This window comes from Protopterus annectens, chromosome 7.part0, assembly GCF_019279795.1.
Source record: "Protopterus annectens isolate FY-2018-M chromosome 7.part0, PAN1.0, whole genome shotgun sequence".
NCBI lineage: Eukaryota > Metazoa > Chordata > Ceratodontiformes > Protopteridae > Protopterus > Protopterus annectens.
Genome location: NC_056739.1, coordinates 535,394,759 through 535,418,543, shown reverse-complemented (window position 1 = coordinate 535,418,543; position 23,785 = coordinate 535,394,759).

Genomic DNA, 23,785 nt, shown 5'->3' with positions numbered 1-23,785 from the left:
CGAACAGAGGTTACGGATTGGGTTCAGGTAAGTGTGGTGTGATTGTTACGGACCAGGTTAATGTAAGTGAGCGAACGGACTGAGGTAAGGTGAGTGTGCAGTAGTTAGGGACTTTAGGGTTAGGGCGCAGGTGAGGTGAGCGTGTGGTCATGACAGACTTTAGGGTTAGGGGCAGGTTAAGTGAGTTATGGTTAGAGTGCAGGTCAGGTAAATGTGCGATTGTGTGGACGTGAGGGTTAGGGTGGAGTAGGTGAGTTAGGGTTAGGGAGCGAGTAAGGTGAGTGTGCGATAGTTAGGAACCTTAGGATTAAGGTTGAGTTAAGGTAAGTGGGTTGCAAGTGGTGTATGTCTGGTTTAGTGTAGGGTTTCGTGAAGTGCATGTGTGTGGATTATTTATTTTGGTGTGCTTGAGTTGTGTGTATGTTTGTCGGAACAGCGAATTTTTTTCCCAGGGAAAAAATTCGCTATTCTGACTGTTCGGTTTTCTGGTGTTTCAATTGAATGGGTTCGATATTATAACATTCAAAGTTTTTAGACTTTGATGTTGTAATATAGACCCAGCTTATCCAGGGAATCTCTAACAATTTTCATGCCTCCTTTTCCAAATTGTCCAATAGATTTTCTTTCTCCTCATCCATATTTGGCAAAAAAAAAAAAAAAAAAGAAAAAGAAAAACAGAATAAACAGCCTCAACAGGATTCAGGTAAACAGATATTTAAGAAGAAATGGCAAGGGGTTCCAAAAGGAAGTCTCAAACATCTCAAAACCAAGGATAGTCCAACAAGTCTGAAGGATTATTCAAGAGATCTTGTGAACCTCTCATACCCTGGCTGTTTTTTCTTCCAGAAAGTCTGAATTTCCATTTGGCAACAGAATGTTTCAGACAAATGGTTTCTAAAAGTCATTCATCATGGTTACAGATGGTAGTGAGAAGAAACTCCTCCTTTCCAGGGGTCATTCCTCATGCTACAGATCAGATTGTTATTTCCATATGTTCTTGCGTGACACGCTGCCCTAAGGAGTGATAGAACCAGTTCCTCTTTCCCAGCTGGTGGAAGGGATTTATTCAGGGATGTTCTTAGTGCCAAAGAAAGAAAATGCTTGGAGACCAGTTCTGAATCTTTCTTTCTAAACCTGTTTGTGATGCTGCCCAAATTCAAACTGTTGCCACTTCACAACCTGTTGCCTCTTCTTCCTCTTTCAAGTTTTCTGTTAACACTAGACTTAAAAGATGCCTATCATCAGATCAATATTTATCCACATTTCAGATGTTTATTTTAAAGATCTGTGTGTCTAGAGCAGATTATTATTTATCTGCCTTACCCTTTGGACTATCTACTGCAATAAGAGTGTTCACAAAGTGTCTAGCTCCAATTATAGCTCATTACATGCTACAGGGTATCCACATTTTTCTATATTTAGATGACTTGCTTATCTTTATAGAGTCTTTTTAAAGTGTCAAGAATCTCTCTCTTGGGTAAGAGTTCTCTTACATAAAGTGATATTCCAAGAGAACATTCAAAAGTCTTTCTTGACTCCCTCACATAGGATTGTGTTCCTGGGATATCAACTAGACACCTCATTTCCAAGAGCTTTTCTTACATAGAAAACCTGGAATATTTTTCTAAACCTATTTGTAAGGTTTTCCACTCAGATATCAGTCATTCCAGGGGAAATCCTCAGGAAGTTGGGTCTCATGACAGTTGTGATTCTCACAGTGCCTTTGGCAAAACTCCACATGAGAATGATAGAATGGTATCTGAAATGTATTTGGTCCTAGCATCAGCATCCTTTATCTTTTCTAATCTCAGTGCTGGGGTTTGTCAGAAGAGAAATCTTTTGGTGGAGACAACAGATATCCTTAAAGCCAGTTCTCCCCTGCTCCCTCCCTGCTCCAAAGCATTCAGTCACTACAAATGCTTCAGACTTTGCTTGGGGAGCAGTTTCCTGAGGGATAAAAGTGCAGGGGGTGCGTAACACCAAGGAAAAATGTAAGAAAATAAATATCAAGGAGATACTTGTTCTGAACAAGGCACTCAACACTCTCTGAACCATCCTTTGTCCCTGGGACCTCTTCAAGTGGTTAGAGACAATACCACAGCCATGTGGTACATCAACAAACAAGGGGAACCAGGTTACACCCTTTGCAGACTAGCCATGTTAATTTCAGATATAGCTTTACAGCACAATTTCATTCTACAGGCATCATACATTCTGTCACAACAAAACTGTGTGGAAAACAAGCTGAGAAGAACCAGGGCAGACCCTCAGTAATGAAAACTAGATCGGGGGTCTTCCAAAATTTGATCCATTTGTGGGGAATTCCTCAAGCAGACCCCCCCCCCCCTGAATAATCAACTGGCAAAATTCTGTTCCGGGACTCCATGCAGATGCCTCTTCTTTTCTTTGGAGAGGAATGTTCCCTTCATGCCTTTTCATCATTTCCAACAGTATCCAGGGTGCTTCTGAAGAGTCAGAAGGAAACCTCCAAGATCATTGTGGTGACTCCCTTTTAGTGCAGGCACCCACAGTTCTCCCTTTTTTGGAAATATCAGGGGTCATTACCACAAGCTTTCTCACAGACTGGATCACTCACACAAGACAAGGGGTGTTTGATACATCATGACATCAAACATCTTCAGTTGACTGTCTGGATGACAGGGTCTTAATTCCTTTCAGGCATTTGTTTAATGAAGATGTGCAGCAGGTACAAATAGAGGCAAGAAAGCCTGCTACTAGAAAATCATATATTAGCAAATGGATAGGGTTTTCTAGTTGGTGCCAATAAAGTAATTTGCACCCATTCAGGGCTATCTGGTCTCTGGTTTTGCAATATTTGTGTGAGTTACTATACTATGGCTTTTCTTTTTCTTCTATCAAGGTCTTTTCTGCATATCTACCTGTGGATGCTCCTCTTTCAAAGCACTGTCATGTCAAAATGTTCTTGAGAGGGGTTTTGCATAAGAGACCTCATAGAAAAACAATTTGAGTTAGAAATGTGTTAGAAAAATATGTATTAATGTGTGTATTATCAATATGCTTAGTGCATTTAGAGCTGGAAAAAGAGTTAACACATTTATTCTATTTCATACTGCATAAATCTGTACAAACTGCAGTTGCTTTCTGACCTTGTATTGTTAGCTAAAATCTTGCTTGTGCCTTGGAAATTTACTGAGAAGCAGGTGATTTCTGCTTGCGTTAGGAAAATAATGAATAGAACAGTACTACTTGTATGAAACTTAGACAAGAAGTTCCACTGTGCCATGAGAAAATACACAGCTGTAGAGGTTACAGATAATTAATACAAAGCCTGCTTGAAAACATGAACTGCAATCAGCATTTGCTTGTATCTGTATTAGAAGAGTACCTTGAAATGTAACACTGTACAATAGACGCTTGTAAACGGATTAATAGTCACCGAGGCCAGGTTGTTTTTCTGAAAAGTTTCTCACAAATCTAGTCATGTCAGCAGAAAATTTGAAGTAACATCTGCTGTAGAACAAAGCTAAAAGTTGTGTTTGATTACGTCAGCTTAGAAGGCCATGTCTTGTAAAACAGTATAAGAGTGAACATACTTCCTGTTAGTAGTTAGACAAATCCTTGTATTTGCATGCTTTTGTCTCCTTGCTGCAAGTAAACTAAAGTGCCTTAACTGAACCTTACGTGTATTGGTCTTTGAAGTTTTTCCTTTCACAGACTGGTCCTTCGGACCGGAAACCTTCACTTTGCCTCGTATCAGACAGGCCAAGTGGCTTGAAACCATACGGGGAAGAAACCACATCAGTTCTTCTTATTTGAAAAGTCCTCCGACTGAATTGTCGTACAAAAGAGGCCAGCCACTTTCTGATCTGCGACTGAAGGGCGGGTTTACTCGAACCAGGTGATCAATCACGAAGGCTCAGGTAAGGTGAATCTACCTTTTTTTCTGTTTTAGATCATGGACTAGATTTGTATTTGTTCTGTTAGAGACTTTATAAGTCAGGGACAGAAAGATTACTGTCTTGTCAAAGATCAGGGAAACAGAGCAGGTAGGCAGTCATTCTGAAGTGACTATAAAAACCTCTGTGGTACCACGTTAAAAATAAGGTATTATGTAACAATTAAAAGGGTAGAACAAAATGGGTAATAATTGTACAAAAAGGTCCCAAAATCCACCGTTAACCGAAGACGCGAAATACATGCAGCCACAGCGTGCTGATAATATTAAATATTACTCAAAATGGGTTAATAAGTATGAATTTGATGGTAAATTAGAAAAATCCTCACTTGTCAAACTTGTCAAACAGCTTAAAACCGATTCTAGAGGTCGGGTAAAAAAGCAACGTCAATTAGGAATTCCTCAAGCACACAGGTGGATTGAGGAAGTAAACCGAAGGGAACAAAAGAGTAATAATTCAAAAGCAATGTTTTTAGATAAAGAGGACAATAACTTAGTAATAGTGTCGGCCCCTCCACCTCCCTTACCAGAATATGAGGCAAGTGAACAAGTTAGTCCACCCCTGCGATATCCTGCTGTTACTATTAGTATAGACACTACAAAAGTGAAACCGTTTATTAGAGATCCTGTTGAGACCAGGTCTCGAACACGGGCAGGAAACTCAAAAGGGGACATTGAGTTATATCAAATGGGTAGAAATTCACAATTTATGAGTGAAGAAGAAATATGCCCACTTATAGAAGTAACTAATTCTCAGGCAGGACAAGAAGGTCAGGACCCAACTATTTTAGTATATAGACCCTGGACTCCGGAAGACATCCGGAAAGCCACTGAGGGAATTCCCCATCCAAAAGTTAATTTTAGAAAGTTCTTAGAAGATTTGCAAGGAATGAGGCTGAGTTATAATTTAAATGGAGAAGAGGTAGAAAAAGTAGTCAGACAAATTGTGGGACCAGATTGGCACATGATTAGTGGTGACTGGAATCCCTGTGATATTGCGCTCAGGCCCCTCCCACATAGCAACGCAGAGTTAGACAACAGAGTGAAAGGTCTTACAGACCGAATCTCTGAGAAATGGAAGCCTAAGGCAGACTGGACTTGCATTAATCAATGCATCCAACAGGAAGGTGAAGCTATTGAGCGATATTATGCCAGACTATTAGAATGTTTTAATAACCATTGTGAAATGCAGGTTCCTGAAGATCAGACAAATGATTCCCCATATAAGCAGCAGTTAAAGAATGCATTTTTGAAAGGCAGTATTGCACCTATAAGCAGCTTTATTACAAAACACATGGTAGACCATCGTACAAGCTGGTTACAGTCATTGTATGAATATGGAGACATGCCGAAAGGCATTTTAATAGCAAAAAGAAAAAGAAAGTCCAAGTATTTTCTGTAGAAGATGGAGCAGAAGTATATGTAGTATAGTCCAGGAAAAAGGGCAAGAGAAATGCCCAGGGAAACAAACAATCTGATCAACGATCAGAGGACTTTGAAGGGCGAAAGAAAAGGAGTGAATGTTTTAAATGCGGTAAGAAAGGACACTTGGCAAGGGATTGCAAGAAAAACAAGAAGGCAACCACGGAGGATAAGGAGGGTGAGGATTGACTATATGATAGCCAGGAATCACTAGAAGGGGATAGCAGATAAAGGACAAATGAGTATGTGATAGAGGGAGTAGAGAATGTGACAGTAGAAATAGAGGAAGTGCAAGAAGTCACTGATAGTGAAGAAAATGAAATATTGGATTTGGCTTTATTGAGCTTAGAGCTCTATTTAGCAGACACGAAACCAGAAGTTACACTCCTGGTAGAAGGGAGGGAAGTCAGATTCTTGTGTGACTCAGGGGCATCACGGACCCTGGTACATCCCTCCAAACTGCCAGAGAATTCAGAGTCACCTGATTACATATCAGTGAAAGCAGCTAATGGACAGCTGTATCTGGAGCCCCTCTCCCATAATATTGTGATAACTGATCCTGTTTCAGGATTGACCCAGAAAAGCAAAATTGTTGTATCTGCAAAATGCCCAGTAAACCTCTTGGGCAGAGACCTTATGCAGCTATTTGGTATAGCAGTAGTTCCGACTATGCAGGGTATGGAAGCACAGCGATGAATTGATACCTTTGCAGTGCAACTGGAGGGTGAAATGCTTTATTGGTACAGCCAGGACTTGGTTACAACTGGTCCAGGGGTGGTGACCGAAGAGTTGATGAATGTAGCCAACAGCAAGTTCCCCTCCCTTGACATTGATAAGCAGCATTTGTTGCACTGTACTCTGTATTATTGTAATACACCAGGACCTGATAAGGAATATGAGCAAGAATTGTTTAGAAATCATGCAAACAGATTGGTATTATGTAATCTGTACTGGGACACAGAAGGGAACAGTGTAGCCAGCTGTTCATTGCCCCAGGAGTTCTTTGCACTCTATAAATCTAATCAATTACCACATGTTAGCTTAACTAAGGACAAGAATGCAAAATGGGTAGACTTAGGAGAAAAAGTTACGAGATGGGAAAAACAGACAGTTAGAACTGTCAGAACAAGGAATACAAGTGCAGAAGCTGAATTGGATAACCCAGACCCACCCAGCTGTACACTTGCAGTCTAGCAAGGACAGCTGATTAGCACTCCTATTGAAGGAGGAAGAGAATGCCTTACAGAATATATCAGAAAATCTCTGGTCAACAGGAAAATCAAATGTAGGACTTATTCGTACAGTGGGACCAGTTACTATTATGCCAAAGTCAGCATTTAGACCACAAAAGAGACAGTATCCCTTAAGAAAAGATGCAGAGGTAGGAATCAAACCTATTATAGCAGCTTTACTTAAGGAAGGGGTGCTGGTGGAATCTCCTGATTCACCATGTCACACCCTTATTTCCTGTTAAGAAAGCGAATGGAGAGTGGCGTATGGTCCAAGATTTACAAGCTGTAAATGACGCAGTAATACCAAGGGCACCTACGGTGCCAGACCCACACACCCTGTTGAATGATTTAAAACCTCAACAGAAACATTTTTCTGCGGTAGATATCAGCAATGCGTTCTTTTCCATACCAATACACCCTGATAGCCAGCATTGGTTTGCATTCACATTTCAGGGGAAGAGGTATACATATACGCGTCTGCCACAGGGGTATTGTGAAAGTCCAACAATATTCTCACAAGAAATGGCAAGCAACTTGGCGGGGTTTACCCCACCGAGAGGTAGTCAGATTTTGCTTTATGTTGATGATATCCTGCTGGCTTCCCCCACCCAGCAAGATTGTAAAGAAGATACCATAGCGCTGTTACAATTTTTAGCCACTGAAGGACATAAAGTAAACAAAAATAAACTGCAGCTTTGGAAAAAACAAGTTAAATATCTAGGATATGTAATATCCAAGGAAGGTAGGACATTAGATGAGGACAGAAAAATAGTGATTTTGCAAGCACCAAAACCCACTACCAAGAAGGAAATTATGTCCTTCCTGGGTACGACTAATTTTTGTCGGAGTTGGATTCCAAACTATGCCTTGGAATCTGCACCGTTGACTAACCTGATTTATAAAAAGCCTATGGCAGCACAGGATTTATTACAATGGACACCAGAAGCAGAATCTGCTTTCTGCAAACTGAAACAGTTAATAGCGTCCTCATTAGTTTTGGAATTACCAAACTATCATAAATGTTTTTTCCAAACTGTAGATTGTAAGCAAGGTTATATGACATCAGTGTTAACACAGCAGCATGGGGACAAGCAACGCCCTATTGCTTATTATTCATCACAACTGGACCCAGTGGCACGGTCTTTACCTCACTGTGAACAAGCAGTAGTTGCAGCTGCAATGGCAGTACAGGCTTCAGCCTCAGTAGTGTTGTTCCACCCTCTCACATTGAGAGTGCCTCATGCAGTCGCGATTATTTTACTGCAAGAAAAGGTAGCATATCTTTCCCCTGCTAGGCATCTTTCCTGTATGACTATATTGTTGAGCCAACCTCATATGACAATTGAATGATGTACAACTTTGAACCCTTCTACCTTGCTCCCAACCCCTGCAGATGGCACACCACACAGCTGCCTGCAGGTGATTGAGCAAAAGACACTGCCTAGAAAAGATCTTATGGATGTTCCCTTGGATGATGCCGAGGTGACATACTACGTGGACAGCTCATGCAAAAGGGGTCCTGCAGGACAGAACCTAGTAGGATATGCAGTAGTTTCTGACACAGACATTATAGAAGCGAAATATTTACCACATAGTTTATCTGCACAGGCAGCAGAATTGATTGCTTTGACACGGGCATGTACCTTAGCAAAGGGTAAATGTGTGAACATTTTTACTGACAGCCAGTATGCTTTTTCTACTGTACATGTTTTTGCGCAACAGTGGAAAAATCGAGGAATGATAACATCTACTGGCAAACCAATCAATCATGCACAGTTTATTTTAGATCTTTTAGAATCTATTCAGTTACCTCAGAAAGTAGCTATTTGTAAATGCACAGCTCATACCAAACAACAGGACAGGATTTCAAAAGGTAATACGAGAGCTGACACAGCTGCAAAGCAGGCAGCTTCAGAAGTATTTCTTTTGAATGAGGAATTACAACCCTCTGAGATTTTAGACTTAGAAATGTTAAAGACAATGCAAACACTTACTATGCCAACTGAAAAACAAAGATGGGTAAAACAAGGAGCAATTCTCGAAAAGGGGCTGTACATCTCTAAAGAAGGGAAACCGATATTGCCGTCTAATTTTTTTAGATATGCAGCTTTGTTGAGCCATGGGCAGTGCCATGTCTCAACAGGGGGGATGGTACAGCTGGTGAACCAAGTGTTCACGACGTATGGATTCACAAATTATTCTAAAAAATTCTGTTCATTATGCCACACCTGTAATAAACATCATGCACAAGGGGCGTTAAAGCCCAAGCAAGGGAGTTTCCCTACACCACAGCATCCATTTCATACTATTTGTATGGATGTCATAGAGTTGAATAAATGTGAAAATAAGAAGTATTGTCTTGTCATTGTAGATATGTTTTCCAGATGGGTGGAAGCCTTTCCGACTAAAAATCCAGACGCTACAATGGTGGCCAAAGTTCTTGTTAAAGAAATCATCCCTAGATTCGGCATTCCGGAAAGGATCTACAGTGACAATAGCACACACTTTGTGAATCAGACCATACAGCAGTTAAGTAAATATTTTTGCATTTCCCTAAAAAATCATTGTGCGTATCACCCTCAATCAGCAGGGCTAGTAGAGAGGCATAATGGGATTTTAAAGAGCAAGGTAAGAAAATTAGTAGCAGAAACGAGAGAAACTGGGTGTGCTGTCTGCCCCTGGCACTGTTGAGCATGAGAACTGTTCCGAATGCAAAAGGATTGACTCCTTTTGAAAAGCTATTTGGAAGGGCTTACTATATACCTCAGTGGAAATCTCTCATGCCCGCAGACTAGGAAGCTGACAGTACATTAGCAGAGTATATGCGTAATTTGCTAAATTCTAAACATTTGTTACAGTTAAATTCTGTTTCAGATAAAGAATGAACCAGACCGTCAGAAGTGGCAGTGCCCCCTGGAGCGTGGATCTGGCTGAAGGTGGTCAAAAAGAAAAATTGGGCATCTCCAAAGTGGGAAGGTCCATATCAAGTGCTTTTGTCAACACCCACTGCAGTCAAAATCGCGGAGCATGCCTCTTGGATCCACCTGACGCACTGTAAATTAGTTAAAAACTTTGAACTGGAAAAAAATCTTGTTACATGCCAAGATCAAAAATGATAGAGTCCAGAAGAAACAGGAATGCAGAACAACCCTTTCCTCAGAAGTATTGCATAATCATCCTGTTAACTGTATTTGTGACAATAATCTTTTTGTTGTGGCCTTTTCTTTTCCCAGCCACACAGACTGAACTGAATAAACGTGAAGTGTTACTCATAAACTGGCATCCAAACTTCAACACTTATCAGGCAATTAAATATGTGTATGCTGAGACTTTCAATGTTTTGAATTGCTGGATATGCACAGCTTTGCCAACAGCATACGGGGGGTTATTAATGACTACAGTCCCCCTAGGGGTCAATGAGACCTGGGAGAACTTGATTTATGATACCTCAACCATTACAGCACAAGATAAAATAGCATTGCACTTGTCTGTTCCACAAAAGGGAACTGTGTTTTTATAAAAATGATACTGTTGAGGTGGGTTGGAGCAATTGCAATGTGACTGTTCCTTATAGATGTTACACTAAAGGTAACAAAGTAGATCTTTATTGTAATACAAACTATGATTCATTTCTTGGATTGATGCACAAAACACTTGAAGTAAAACATAATTCTGTTCTTTATAAACAGCTGTCTATAATTGATAGAAAAATGTTTCATGCAGGGCGAGTGTATATTCATAGCAAGGTTACTACTAAAGTAGAGGATTGTTATTTTGTGTATGGCAGAAAGGCATACAAATGGTTACCTGAGAATTGGTCCGGCAGTTGTTTTTTGGATTACCTGGTTCTGGCCATATGATACACTGCAGTTTTGCCTCATGGGAAAATTCAAAATGTCCGAGAAGTCATCAAGAAACCTGTAAATCCAGTGGGACAAATCGATGCACGTTGGAAAGACCATCACTCTCTAGGCAAAGGACTGACACACATGGACTTGAGTGATAGCGTTATATCGTGGGCAGGCATATTACCAGCATATGGAGCAGTGAAATCGATCTGGGAGCTGAGAAAACTGTCAAAACTTCTCGAAGTAATGAGCAATGCAACTTTTTCTGCTCTCGAATTGGTGACTGATGAACTGAATGCTATGAGAACTGTAGTGCTCCAAAACCACATGGCTCTCGACTTCACCCTCGTGGTGAGAGGTGGTACATGCGCTTTAATCCAAGAAGAATGCTGTTTGCATATTCCTGACCATAAACACGAGATAGACAATCATCTTGAGGTAATTCAGCAAGTGTCGGCCATGACCAAACCAGGCCCAAACCCACTGATGGACTTTTTCCAGAAATGGTTTGGGGGGGGGGGGTGAGGTACCATCCTAATGAACATCCTGATTGCCATTTGTGTAGGTATGCTCCTACTGGGAGTATGTGTTTGTTGTGGTATCCCCTTCATGAAAAGACTGGTTAAAGACCTAATAGACATTTCAGTTTCTGAAACCTTATATCAAAGTACTGAGTTTGAAGAACTGTTAAAAGACTAAAAATGCTTTCATAAGTTTAAACTGAATGACTCTCTTAACTGCAAATCCTGAGTGGAAGAGGTTAGGAGAAGAAAACAAACTGTTTATGCTTATTTTGAAAGTAAAATAAAAGTATTAATAGGGGGGAAATGTTAGAAAAATATGTATTAATGTGTGTATTAGCAATATGCTTAGTGCATTTAGAGCTGGAAAAAAGAGTTAACACATTTATTCTATTTCATACTGCATAAATCTGTACAGACTGCAGTTGCTTTCTGACCTTGTATTGTTAGCTAAAATCTTCCTTGTGCCTTGGAAATTTACTGAGAAGCAGGTGATTTCTGCTTGCGTTAGGAAAATAATGAATAGAACAATACTACTTGAATGAAACTTAGACAAGAAGTTCCGCTGTGCCATGAGAAAATACACAGCTGTAGAGGTTACAGATAATTAATCCAAAGCCTGCTTGAAAACATGAACTGCACTCAGCATTTGCTTGTATCTGTATTAGACGAATACCTTGAAATGTAACACTGTACAATAGACGCTTGTAAATGGATTAATAGTCACCAAGGCCAGGTTGTTTTTCTGAAAAGTTTTTCACAAATCTAGTCATGTCAGCAGAAAATCCTGAAGTAACATCTGCTGTAGAACAATGATAAAAGTTGTGTTTGATTACGTCAGCTTAGAAGGCCATGTCTTGTAAAACAGTATAAGAATGAACATACTTCCTGTTAGTAGTTAGACAAATCCTTGTATTTGCATGCTTTTGTCTCCTTGCTGCAAGTAAATTAAAGTGCCTTAACTGAACCTTACGTGTATTGGTCTTTGAAGTTTTTTCCTTTGACAAAATGTTAACACTTGCTCCTTTAGAACCAGCTAATCTGGCTGAGTTGAGGTTTTTAACAAGGATAACAGTTTTACTGATTGCTCTGACCACTGCAAGAAGGGTATCTGAGTTGCAAGCTCTTATGGTGAGTCAGCCCTATTTCATTATCCCCAGGGTCAGTGTTTCTCTGAGTACTAATCCTTCTTTTATGCCTTAATGGTATCTGAAATTACTTTAAACCAAACTACCTACCTCCTTCTTTTCTTTCCTAAACCCAAAATTGAAGAAGAAAGAATACTTCATGCATTGTATGTCAACCAACAACTTGGGTATTATCTTAACAGAACTAAATCTTTCAGATCTTCACAAGAAATGAACAACTGATCCAAAGATCTGAAAGATTTAGTTTTTTGCTGGAAGATTGTTCAGAGAGGAGACAAAGAGGTCTAGCAACTCCTCACATACAAATAAAATCCTGAAAGACCCCCCTAACAATCTAGTTTCCATTCATGAGGGTCTACCTTTGTCCTGCTCAGTTTTCCTGCCACGCAGTTGTGCATTGACAGAATATAAGATACCTGCAGAGAGAGGCTGTGGTGTAAAGCTATATCCTGAACAAAAATGGCTAATCTACATAGGAGTCAGTCCTGGTTCCCTCCTTCTTGTTGATGTTCCACATTACTTTGACCCTGTGTAACATCTTGAAGAGGTACAGGGGACCAAAGATGATTCAGAGAGATGAATACCCTGATTAAAGCAAGCATCTATTCCACATGTATGTGCTTGTGTCTGTCTTTGGTGTCCCAAACACTTTGCACTTTTATCCATCCTGAAACTGCTCCCCAAGTAAAGTCCAAGGTGTCTGTAGTGACTGATTGGCTTGGAGCAGGGGGAAAAAGGGAGACCTAGATTAAGGGATATTTGCTGTCTCTGCCAAGATATTTCTCTTCTGACAAATCCCAGAACTTGAATTTAAAAAGTTAATGGATGTGGGTGCTGACACCAAAGAGACTTCAGATACCATTGTATCCTTCTCATGTGAAGTCTTGTTAGGGGTATCATGAGAATCATAGATGCCCGAGGACCCAACATCCTGATGTGTCTCCTCCCACTGACCAATGTCAGAGTGGAAAGCCCCAGAAATAGATTTTTTTTCCCTGTGTAAGAAAAGCTCTTTGAACTGACATGTTGAGCAGAACCCCAGGAACACAGTCCTGTGTGAAGAAATCAAGAAATGCTTTTGAATGTTTTCTTGGAATTCCAGCTTATGTAAGGGATCACTCACTCAACTGACAGAATCTTGACACTTAGAAAAAAGATTCTGTAAAGATATGCAAGTCATCTAAATATAAAAAAATGTGTATACCATGTAGACTGCAATGAGATATAATTAGAACTAGACACTTTGTGAACACTCTTAGTGCAGTGGATTGTCCAAACGGTAAGTCAGAGAACTGATTAACTGATTCAGACATACAAACTGTTTAAGAAATGCCTGCAGTCTGAGTGAACAGGGATGTGACAAGAATCGTTTAAATCTAGTGCTACCAGGAAATGTAAATGAGGAAGTAGGAATAACAGCTTGTGAAGTGATATACATTCAGTCTGGGCACTATTCCAAACTGGATTAGTAAAGACATATCCAGAAGTGGTCTCAAAGCATTTTCTGTCTTTGGCATCAAAAATATCCTTGAATAAAAACCTTTCCCAAACTGGGAAGCAGGAACTGGCTCCATTACTTGCTGAAACAACACATATTGAAGGACAGGGTATTGGTTGCCAAACAGAGAAGTGGAAAGAGATTTTCTGAAACAGATATAGGATTGGCAGGGTGCAGGAACACAAAGTCCCTTAAATAGTCACTCTGACATGTTGGACTGTCCTTAGATTTGGGGAGTGCTTGTATTCATTTTGGAACCCCCTTGCTACTTCTTCTTAAATTACTATTTACCAGCATTTTGTTGAGACTGCTTATTTTGCTTCTTGTCAGTTGCATGACGGGTTAGAGAATCCCTTAAAAATGTATAAATGGAGAGCTGAGCTGAAAAATCTTAGATTCCCTTGTATCACCTTACTCCTCTCATCACACTTTTTGATCATCTCTGCCACACAGGAACTAAAAACTAAATCTGTATCCAAAGAGCAATTCAAAATCTCATGTTTAACATCATCTGGGAGGATCTGAGATCCCAGTCAGGCAAACCGCATCAAAGCAGAACCACTAGCTATAGCCCTGGAAGAAGTATCAGCAGGTCATAACCATACTTTAAAAAATGAGTTGTCACCTGTAAAATTGGAGAAACTAAACCATTTAAAGCACATTATTCCTCACAAGAATAAATTGCAGATAAAACATTCTTCAGACATTCACAGTAAGTTGGAATAAACTTTAACATATGAGCCTGACAGTTCAAAATTGTGAAATTCAAAGCTGCGGAAGCATATACTTTTTTCCAATACATATCAATTATTTTACTGTCTTTGTCCAAAAGTCCAGGACTATAATTAACTAAATGTTTAGCAGGAGAAAGATTAACTTAAGCCAAAGTTATAGCTGCTGGGATAGATTTAGAATGATTGCGCAAACTTAAAAGAGTGAGGAACTTTTTTTACAATCTACCTGCCTATCAGGAAATTTGCAGGCAGTGACACACACATCCTCCAGAGTTGATAGAACTGGGGGAATGGGTGAAGGTTCTATAAATTCCCTCTGTAACAGCTCATAGTATTTTCTTAGGGACTGAGAAATCTCAGTGATCTCCCAATGAAAGCACTGTGCTATTCTGGAAACAGAAAAAGAACAAGTGAATGAGAAACTCCCAGATGTTTCAGGGGAAAAAAAAACAGTGAGAATCAGATATTGTGCTCTCCACTGGATCTGAATCAGAAATCCAAGGAGAAAATCATGTATCTGCCAATTCACTTCCTCTCCAGATTCAGAATCTTGAATTTCTTACCAGAATCCACTATATAAAAAGGATCAATAGTCTGAATTAAACCCTGATCCACATCTAATAAACTATTCTTGTCCAGAGAAATTTGAGGCAGAGCAGAAACATGTTCAGTTTTCTGTTTCTTTTTGACAGGAAAAAATGGGACCAACAGAGTTGTTAATGGCAGCAGCAGCTTCCCTTGTGATGGGCAACCATTTTACTAAAAAGGGAATACTTCTTTATTCCTCTCCCAGGACCAGTGAGAGAGGATATTCATTGCCCACTGAAGGAAACACAACAATCAGAGAGGACATGGCTAACCCCTAGTCCATACTGGCTGTAGGTGCTGCACCAGAAGGATTAGGGTAAAAATGAGTGATCTGAGGAACAAGCTTTGGTCACAATAGAGTCACTCACATATGGCTAAGGCAAATTGTCAGCCTGCTGTGGGAGCAAAGGCTGTATGCTTCATGTTTTCTTTTTGTGGCTTTTTTAGCACCTACATAGTGATCCATCCATATCATGATCAGCTGAAAGCTTTTAATCCTCTCACTGCATTGTGACAAATTATTGACAGCAGTTGGTTGAGGACTCGGCCTACTCAGACCTAAACCAGGTACCCATGCTAATCGTGGTAGGAGTATATGTGCCCCTGTTGGCCATTGTGTGTCCAACAAAAAGCCAAGCAAACCTGGACCAATAAGCTAATGGTCGGCCAGTGTCCAGTCACCCAGCTTGGGTCACCTGGAATAGACCTGTGGAGTGACAACTGGACATAAAAAACAATCATCCTAATAAACAAACTAGTAATTGCTACACTCAGTGCAAGTGCACTGGCAGGATGCAGCTGATGGTAAGAAGGAGGCTTGACATCCCATACATTCAGGAGACAAGATGGAAGCGCAGTGCAGCAAAGCCACTCTGTTTAGGATGCACAGTCTGCCACTCAGGAGGAAGACAGGCTAGAAATGGTGTGTGAATTGTGGTGAGGGAAAGGCTTCAGAAGACAGAGACAGATGTCATTAAAATTAGTAACAAACTCACAGAACAGTAGCATGTTCAACCAGTGCCCTAGTTCCTTCTACTGGTACAGCAAGCATGTGGCCAGATGCACTACATATCAACACCACCCTCACCTTAGCCATTCGAGTTCCATTTATGTGTTCTGCCTTAAACTCTCCTTCAAAATATGTTATTAAAAATAGTTTATTTTTTTAAACTGCAGCAAACTATTGGCTACAAATATAGCAAACACAGTTTATACCCTGCCTGCATAGAGCACTATGACACTCATATTTTAAGTAAACAAAAAAAATGTTCTTCTTTTTAAACTGTAGCAAACTGCTTGCTACAATGTAGCAATCAGTTGTTATAGTTTAGACCACACACAGAGAGCTGCAGTACTCAGGCTTGACTGTAAATGCAATACAAGCTTTTAAGAGAGAGATCAGAATTAGCTGTTTATGCCTTTCCAACACTTTGCATTCTTGCCCCACCCTACACTATTGTAGACATATGGCAATCAGACTTCAGTGTAACAATATAACAGTATTCATAATCTCAGCCTATGCCCCACAACAAGGATGTGATAGTGAGGAACAGAGTGCATTCAGACATCAGTTGCAGAACCTACAAAATAAAGCATGATAATATGAATTGATGTTGATGATGGATGACCTGAATGCACATATCGGGATGGCCTGAACAGGATATGAGGACTGCCTTGGTCCACATGGTATGAGGGGCAACAAGAATATAGAAGGAGAGGCCATTCTAGACTTCTGACTGGCAAATAGCTTGATGGTGGCCAACACATAGTTCAGCAAGACTGACAGTCACAAGATCATATAGAAGAGTGGCCAACATGCAACTCAGGAAGACTGCATCCTAGTAAAGGAAGGGCAGTGGGGTAGAATCAGTGATTATAAATTCATTCCCAGTGAAACCGTCAGCCAACAGCAAAAATTACTGGTTGCCACAATCAACTGCAAGCAGTGGTCAGATAAGGTTTTAAGGCCATCAGAGTCCAGGCTGAGACCTGGAAGTTGATTAGAGAGAAAGCACAACAGTTCAAGGGTTTACTCAGGGCTCTAGAACCACAAGAAGCAGAGGAAATAGATGGAGATGAAGAAGAATGCCAGCTCCTAAAAACAGCATGTATGAGGACTATAGAACAGATATGCAGCTGAGCCAGGTAAGATAATAAGTTACATAAAGCTGGTGGTGGAATGTAGATGTCCAGGAGGTCATCAAGAGAAAGGAGGAGGCAAGGAAAAAGTGGGAGATAGAAAAGATGGACAAGGCTAGGAAGAAATACTGTTTGGCCAACAAACAGGCACTCTACCAGCTTATGTAAAGTGATTCAGTAGATGGCACTAAGAAACTATATCAAGTTGCAAGTTATAAACAGAAAGATAAAGCAGAAGGTCAGAGACGCTTCATAAAGATCATCAGCAACAACCTGCTCACCAGTCTACAAGACATCAAAGACAGATGGAAGGAATACTCCCAGCAACTTCTGAATGAAGAAAACATTAGAGGCTGAACTGCCCCAGACATACCCCATGGCTGTAGTCAAGGATCTGAAGTCTTTATTACTCCCCAGATTTATTTTTCTTTCTATGGTTTGCCTTGCTACCCATGTCCCTTGTAGTTTCCAACATTTATTTTTTCTTTATGTTTTTGATTAATGCTCACATAATGCATCAGTGAAGAAGAAATGGATGTATTCCTACTGTGCAAAGAGAAGACAGTCTTATTATTTATTTTATCCTATTATTTGCACAGTTATTGAATACATTGTATAATAACCAGCTTATTTTACCAAGTATGACCAGAAGCTCTAATTTAATTAATTTGTTAGTCAGGCAGCATCAATGATGCAGGTTGTAAGGACAAGAGATAAGTGAAGTGTGCAAAGACAATTTACATTTGCAAGTTAAAAAAAAAAAAAACATATCCTTAGATTGCATGAGGAAACTTGGTTAGGCAAGGGAAACCTATTAACACATTTGGAAAAGAGGCAAATACAACATAGGCAGTGACCACAGGTCAGAGATGAAGCTATCACCTTTGAAATACAAAGCAAAAACCTAAATTATGGAGCCATGATATTGTCTTGTTCTAAATGAACTATTTTCTGTAATTATTTTAACTATAACTGGACCTTTGGATTCAATTTGTATTTAAGCCAATTTCAGAGCAAGTCAAAAGAATGGATCTGACTTTGCTAAATGCTAAACTTTGACTGTTACTTTATTTTACTGTTTTAACCTAAGATCCCCATTTTTCCTCATGTCTAATGGTGACAGTAGAAAAATACATGATGTACTTTCACCCTATTAGTTAAACAACTAATTCCATTTTCTCAGTTCAAGGTTGAAATGTGTCTCATCTCACTAGAAACACACCCACTGCTTCCTTAAATAAATTTGCTGTGGTCGGTTAACCTGCTTACCCTTGATTCTGTCTACTTTCTCCTGTCAAAGTGACAACCAGCTCACACAGAAAGAAGCTTTGTGCCAATTAACAATTTGTCTTTAGCCTAATTATGAAACACATCCATTTAATCACAGCTAAGAATCTCCAGTGACTGATAAATTGATTCTCAGCTTTTGAAACTGTCAGTGGTTCTGTGTTTCAGAGAGATGGATTTGGCAGAACCTGCTAAAGAAAACAAGCCTTAGTACCCTGGTGACTATGGACAGAGAAGTGAAGTCACAGAACAAGATTTAAAATACAATGAAAAGTAAAAGTCTTTCAGTAAAATTGTTTTAATTTTAAGAAACACACTGCTTATGCAAATGAAATCATATAGGCAGGACAATTGCTTATTGTGCAGACATATGGCTCTAAAGATATAAATTCAAGACTTTTGTCATGACAGACATTAAAAACTGTGATTTCAAATCAGCAAGTTGATATACATAGAATGAAAGTCTAAATTTGCTGAAAACACTTTCAAAGTATTTTTGCAGAAGAAATGGTGAATTTGCTCTTCTGCATTGTCACAGACCATTACAGGGTACCACAGCCTTCATTTTCTAATACATTTGGCAGCAGTCATACATTTGCAGTCAAACTTTATTATACTGTTTACAAAACTGATTACCTGATTACAGAATTCTCACACTTTTGCCTGGTACCAGTTAAGTATTTAATTTACTCGCATACCTTTTTGTATTTATCAAGTTACTGACCATTAGGTCACACTGGGTTCAACAGAATATGATTTAATTTTGCAGGTAAGTCCTTGGGATACAAGGAAAGTCACAAATTTTGAAGATGAAACCATATGATATTGGAATTCTGGTCCCCACTATAAAGTCACGAACGTATCATCAGCACTTTATTGCCCTTTTATAATCTTAATGAATATGACACCTTCTGAGAATATAAAGAATACATGCATAAAGTTCCCTTATGGGCCAAATGCAAATTACTGATAGCTGGTTGCTAAAGGAAATAATAGCCAGCAAACGTACAAGGAACAAAGTAAAGTACTCAGCTAGCAAAGGCAGATGAACAAGAGATAAATGGTGGGGCAGTTTAATGCCAAGCTATGTATGATATGCTTTCAGAAATTGATTTCTACTTGATACTGTATAAGTAATGAAGCCTGTTCCTGCAGATCTTCTCATTTTGTTTTTATATTCAGCCTGGTCAGTCTAGTATTGGCTGTTTATTCCTTAGACCTCAAGTTTCTTTTTGTTTCCATTATTTTTGTAAAAATATCCAGTTCTAGAAATACATATAAACAAGAAGACAGGTCACCTCTTTCACATCAGAAATCATCAATTTATCAACATGACAGATGAGAAAATACCCCAATACCCTGTTAGGAATCCCTTGAGGAGCCTTACGTGCTGACCTTCCTGTTCTCAGGAAACTGGAAGAGTGACAGAAATATGTGAACAGCATGCTGATTCTCTCGTTAATGTGCTGCACAGCAGTCTGTGACACTTGTTGACTTAGCTGTACTAATGACAGGTATAAGAAAAGCTCTTCCTGATCATGACACACCATCTATTTTAAAATTATGAAAAAATAATGAGTATGGATTTAATCCAATCATTAAAGGAAGGTTTAGCATAGCCAAGCAACCATTCATGACAAGGCCAGTTAAGTGGCTGTGTTTAAGGAATAAAAGCAGAGAAAGGGATGCACCTGTCCCTGTTAACAATAACAAATTTATATAAAGGAGAAGACACATTTTATAGAAAGGGTGGGCAGAACTGATATCTAAAATAATAACAGTTCAACAGGTGTATATATATATATATATATATATATATATATATATATATATATATATATATATATATATAAAAAAATAATATATATAAATACACACACACACACACACACATATATATGTGTATATATATATATATATATATATATATATATATATATATATATATATACATATAGAGATATATATAGAGATAGATATATAGGTAAATGTATATATTGTTTTCTTTTGGCAAAATGTTTTATTGTAAAATATTTTCTAGCATAGTATATTCATCACTCTAAATAGTATCAACTTTTCTGTAAAATATGAATACTAGCTTAAAGTATCTACAGTATTTTCTGAGCCATTACATCTTTGCTATATAGTTATAACTCACTGTATTTTCTTGAAGTTGAAGACTGTTTACAGTTTGACTTGGGCTACAGCTGAAAAAGATTGTACTTTTTTAAGAATATTACTCGTATTTTCTTGATTGTACTGTTAAGGATATAGTTCACTTTTTTAACATTGTATGTTTGCAGATGGCTCAGGTTGTGATGAAAAACTTTAATTAATATTTTTTTCAGAGATCACTGATCTTTAGTTCAGTATTAAAGAAACATAATTATACAGTTAGTATACTCTCAAAAATGTAATAAATCGAGGAACAATTCCATCTGTTTAAATCAAACTGAAACATAGCTAAGTTCAGAACAGTCAGACTGTCTTTTGAACCCACAGTATCTATTTATTCTTCAAGTCCTTTTTAGTGTGCAGGTGTACAAAGTGACTCACTTCTCATATCTCATGGTAGTACGCAAGAAGTATTGTTGATCTTTGTCTACCTACTGTGTCACATGACTTACAAGTTAATGTACGTCCGTATCCATTATAAAGAAAACATGTCTCCACAAATGCACACATGCTTACACACACACACACACACACACACACACACACACACACACACACACACACACACACACACACACACACACACACAATTATTACTGTTAGGTAAAAAAAAAATGCACTGAGCTGCCTGCATGGCATGCAGGTATACATCCTTGACTTTGACTTGAGTATCCTGGTCTAGGATCATGTCTTTGCTGTTGAAGGTGCCAATGACAGGAGGTAGAAATAAGTGGTTGCTACCCTCTCAACAATTTCAGGTAAACAAGTTGGATAATTCTGCTGTTGCTGTGGCCAGCAACAGATGTTGTAGTGGGTATAACAACTTTGCTGATGCTTAGTGTGCACAAAGTTGTGCACAGCACCTTAGCCAGAATTTGGCACACTGCCAGTAATTTGCATCTTTGCTCTGATGGCTCACATGACATATCCTTAAAGGATAGGGTGTGACCTGCTTATAGCATAGGTAACAAAGTGCTTCAAGCCTCATAAACTCAGATTCCTCTATCTATCACTTCAATTGGTTTCCCATACTTTATTCCTTTGACAGTTGTGAAACAAAACACGTTGTCAAGAGTTTTCCTATCAGAATGGTGCAAAGCGAAGTTTTGAAAGTGCCAAGGAAATTACAATTAAATACAATTATCAACCATATTTTCAATACAGAAAAGGCTTGGGAGTTGCACAGCAAAATCAAAACGCTGTTACTTGATAATATTTTCTGTTTGCTGCAATTATGAGACAGTTTTGTTAACATTTTCTGAAAGAACAGTTGTGTAAATCCAACTTAAATGTAACAGGAAATGTTCATATTTCATTCTGTCTCACTTGCATATGGGTGCACACAGGCCCACAGTGGCAGCTTTCAAGAGCCCAGAATCTTCTCTTCTGAGTCTCTGTGGTAGGGGATTGGATAAGCAGCTCTCATCAAGGGAAGCATAACCCCTGTCATAGAAAGTCAGCTTTTCAGGCTTTCAGTGCCAAGTGGGAAGCATAAAAAATGACCAGAAGTGAGAATTAACTAAAGCAAACCAATTCACAGCCACAAAACACTAACACAAATAACCAAAGCCAACCAATAATACAATGAGTTTGGATACCATTATATAAAATGCTAGGTGGGTGGATGGGTGCTGCCACTGAGACAGTGTGAAATCTGAACATCTATTATTACAAGTTAGTAGGAATTATACAACTGTACTATGGTCATCATTCACACTTCCACAGTGGCGTGTGAGTAGATTCCCAAAGTTTACTCTACCAGGGAGGAGGACCTATATTGTTCCAGGAGCCCTTCAAAAATGTTCCTTGCAAAGCCTGCTCTGGAACTTGAGAAAGAATCCAGTATATAGTTCTTTGGGACCAAGATTTTACCCCTAGAATGCATCTAGAGTCCAATTCTTAACAATATGCCACTGAAGACTATAAGGCTGTGGTGGAATGGGCCTTAACCTTGCCTGGACTTGATTTACCATGGTGGGAGTAACAAAGAGACAAAAGCAGAGCACAACCAATGAGCAATCAGTTGCTTAGAAACAGGTGAAACCGAGTTCATCCCATAATAGGAAGTAAACAGCTGTTAAGCTTAGCTGGAGTGCTTACATCTGTCAAGGTAGTACTTGAGCTGCCTGTGCACATCCAAGGTATGTAGAATCTTCTCTGCCTTGTTTTTAGGTTCAGAAACTAAAAGGGGGAAATTGATGGCCTGGTTCAGGATAAACTGAGAAAGAACATTTGATGTAAAAGAAGGATTAGTGTGTAAAGCAAACCTGTCCTTGTTGGAAATTAGATAAGATTGGCCCACCATGAGAGCATGCAGCTAAGGGACTCATCTTGCAGATGTCAGAGAAATAAATAAAATAGTTTTCCAAGTAATGAACCTCAAATTAGCCTGAAAGTCAGGTTCAAAAGGAGATAAGTTGAATTTTTGAAGAACAAAGTTGAGATCCCAAGAAGTAAGAATTTGCTTTTGAGGGGGTCTCAAGTACAGTACTCCTTTCATTAACTGTTTGACCACAAAAAGAGATGTCAATGGGGAACCATGGACAGACAAGTTGAGATGGTTGCATGATGCATCTTAATAGATGGATAAGATAAGCCATTGGTGAGTAGCTCACACGAATGTTTTAAATCCAGATGGCTAAACATCATACCGGGCCCTCTGATATTGGTTAGGCACCACCTAGAAAACATCTTACACTTGTAGGCATAAGATTTTCTAATTGCACATTTTCTTGCCTCATTCAATACCTGCTGCACATCCTGATGGAACAATGGACTAAAAGGTAACAAGACAGAATCATCCGGGCTGTCAGCAATCATTGCTCTAAGTTGGGGTGTGCCATTTCCCATTCTAGTAATTTCCTTTGGACAATTCCATTTAAAAGAAGAACCACAATTTGCCTGGGCCAAAAACGGATCAATATATTAATCATGGTAAATATTTTGGAGTCTTCAGAAGTACCTTCACAATTAATGGAAAGGGTGGAAATGCATAAAGAAACATTCCTGCAAAAGGGAGTGAGAATGCTTCTGTCATCCAAGCATGACTGCAAGAATGTCTCAAACAGAATTTTTTCCGTCTGTTTTGAAAGAAGGTGAACAGAACTATTTGAAGTGTTACCCGCATTTGGAAAAAATCCAGGCAGACCTCTGTCCTGAGTTTCCACTCATGAAGATCCATCCAGGATCTCCTTAGTCTGTTTGCCCCTATGTTTTGCTCTGATGGAATATATGATCCTGAATATTCAGATGATAG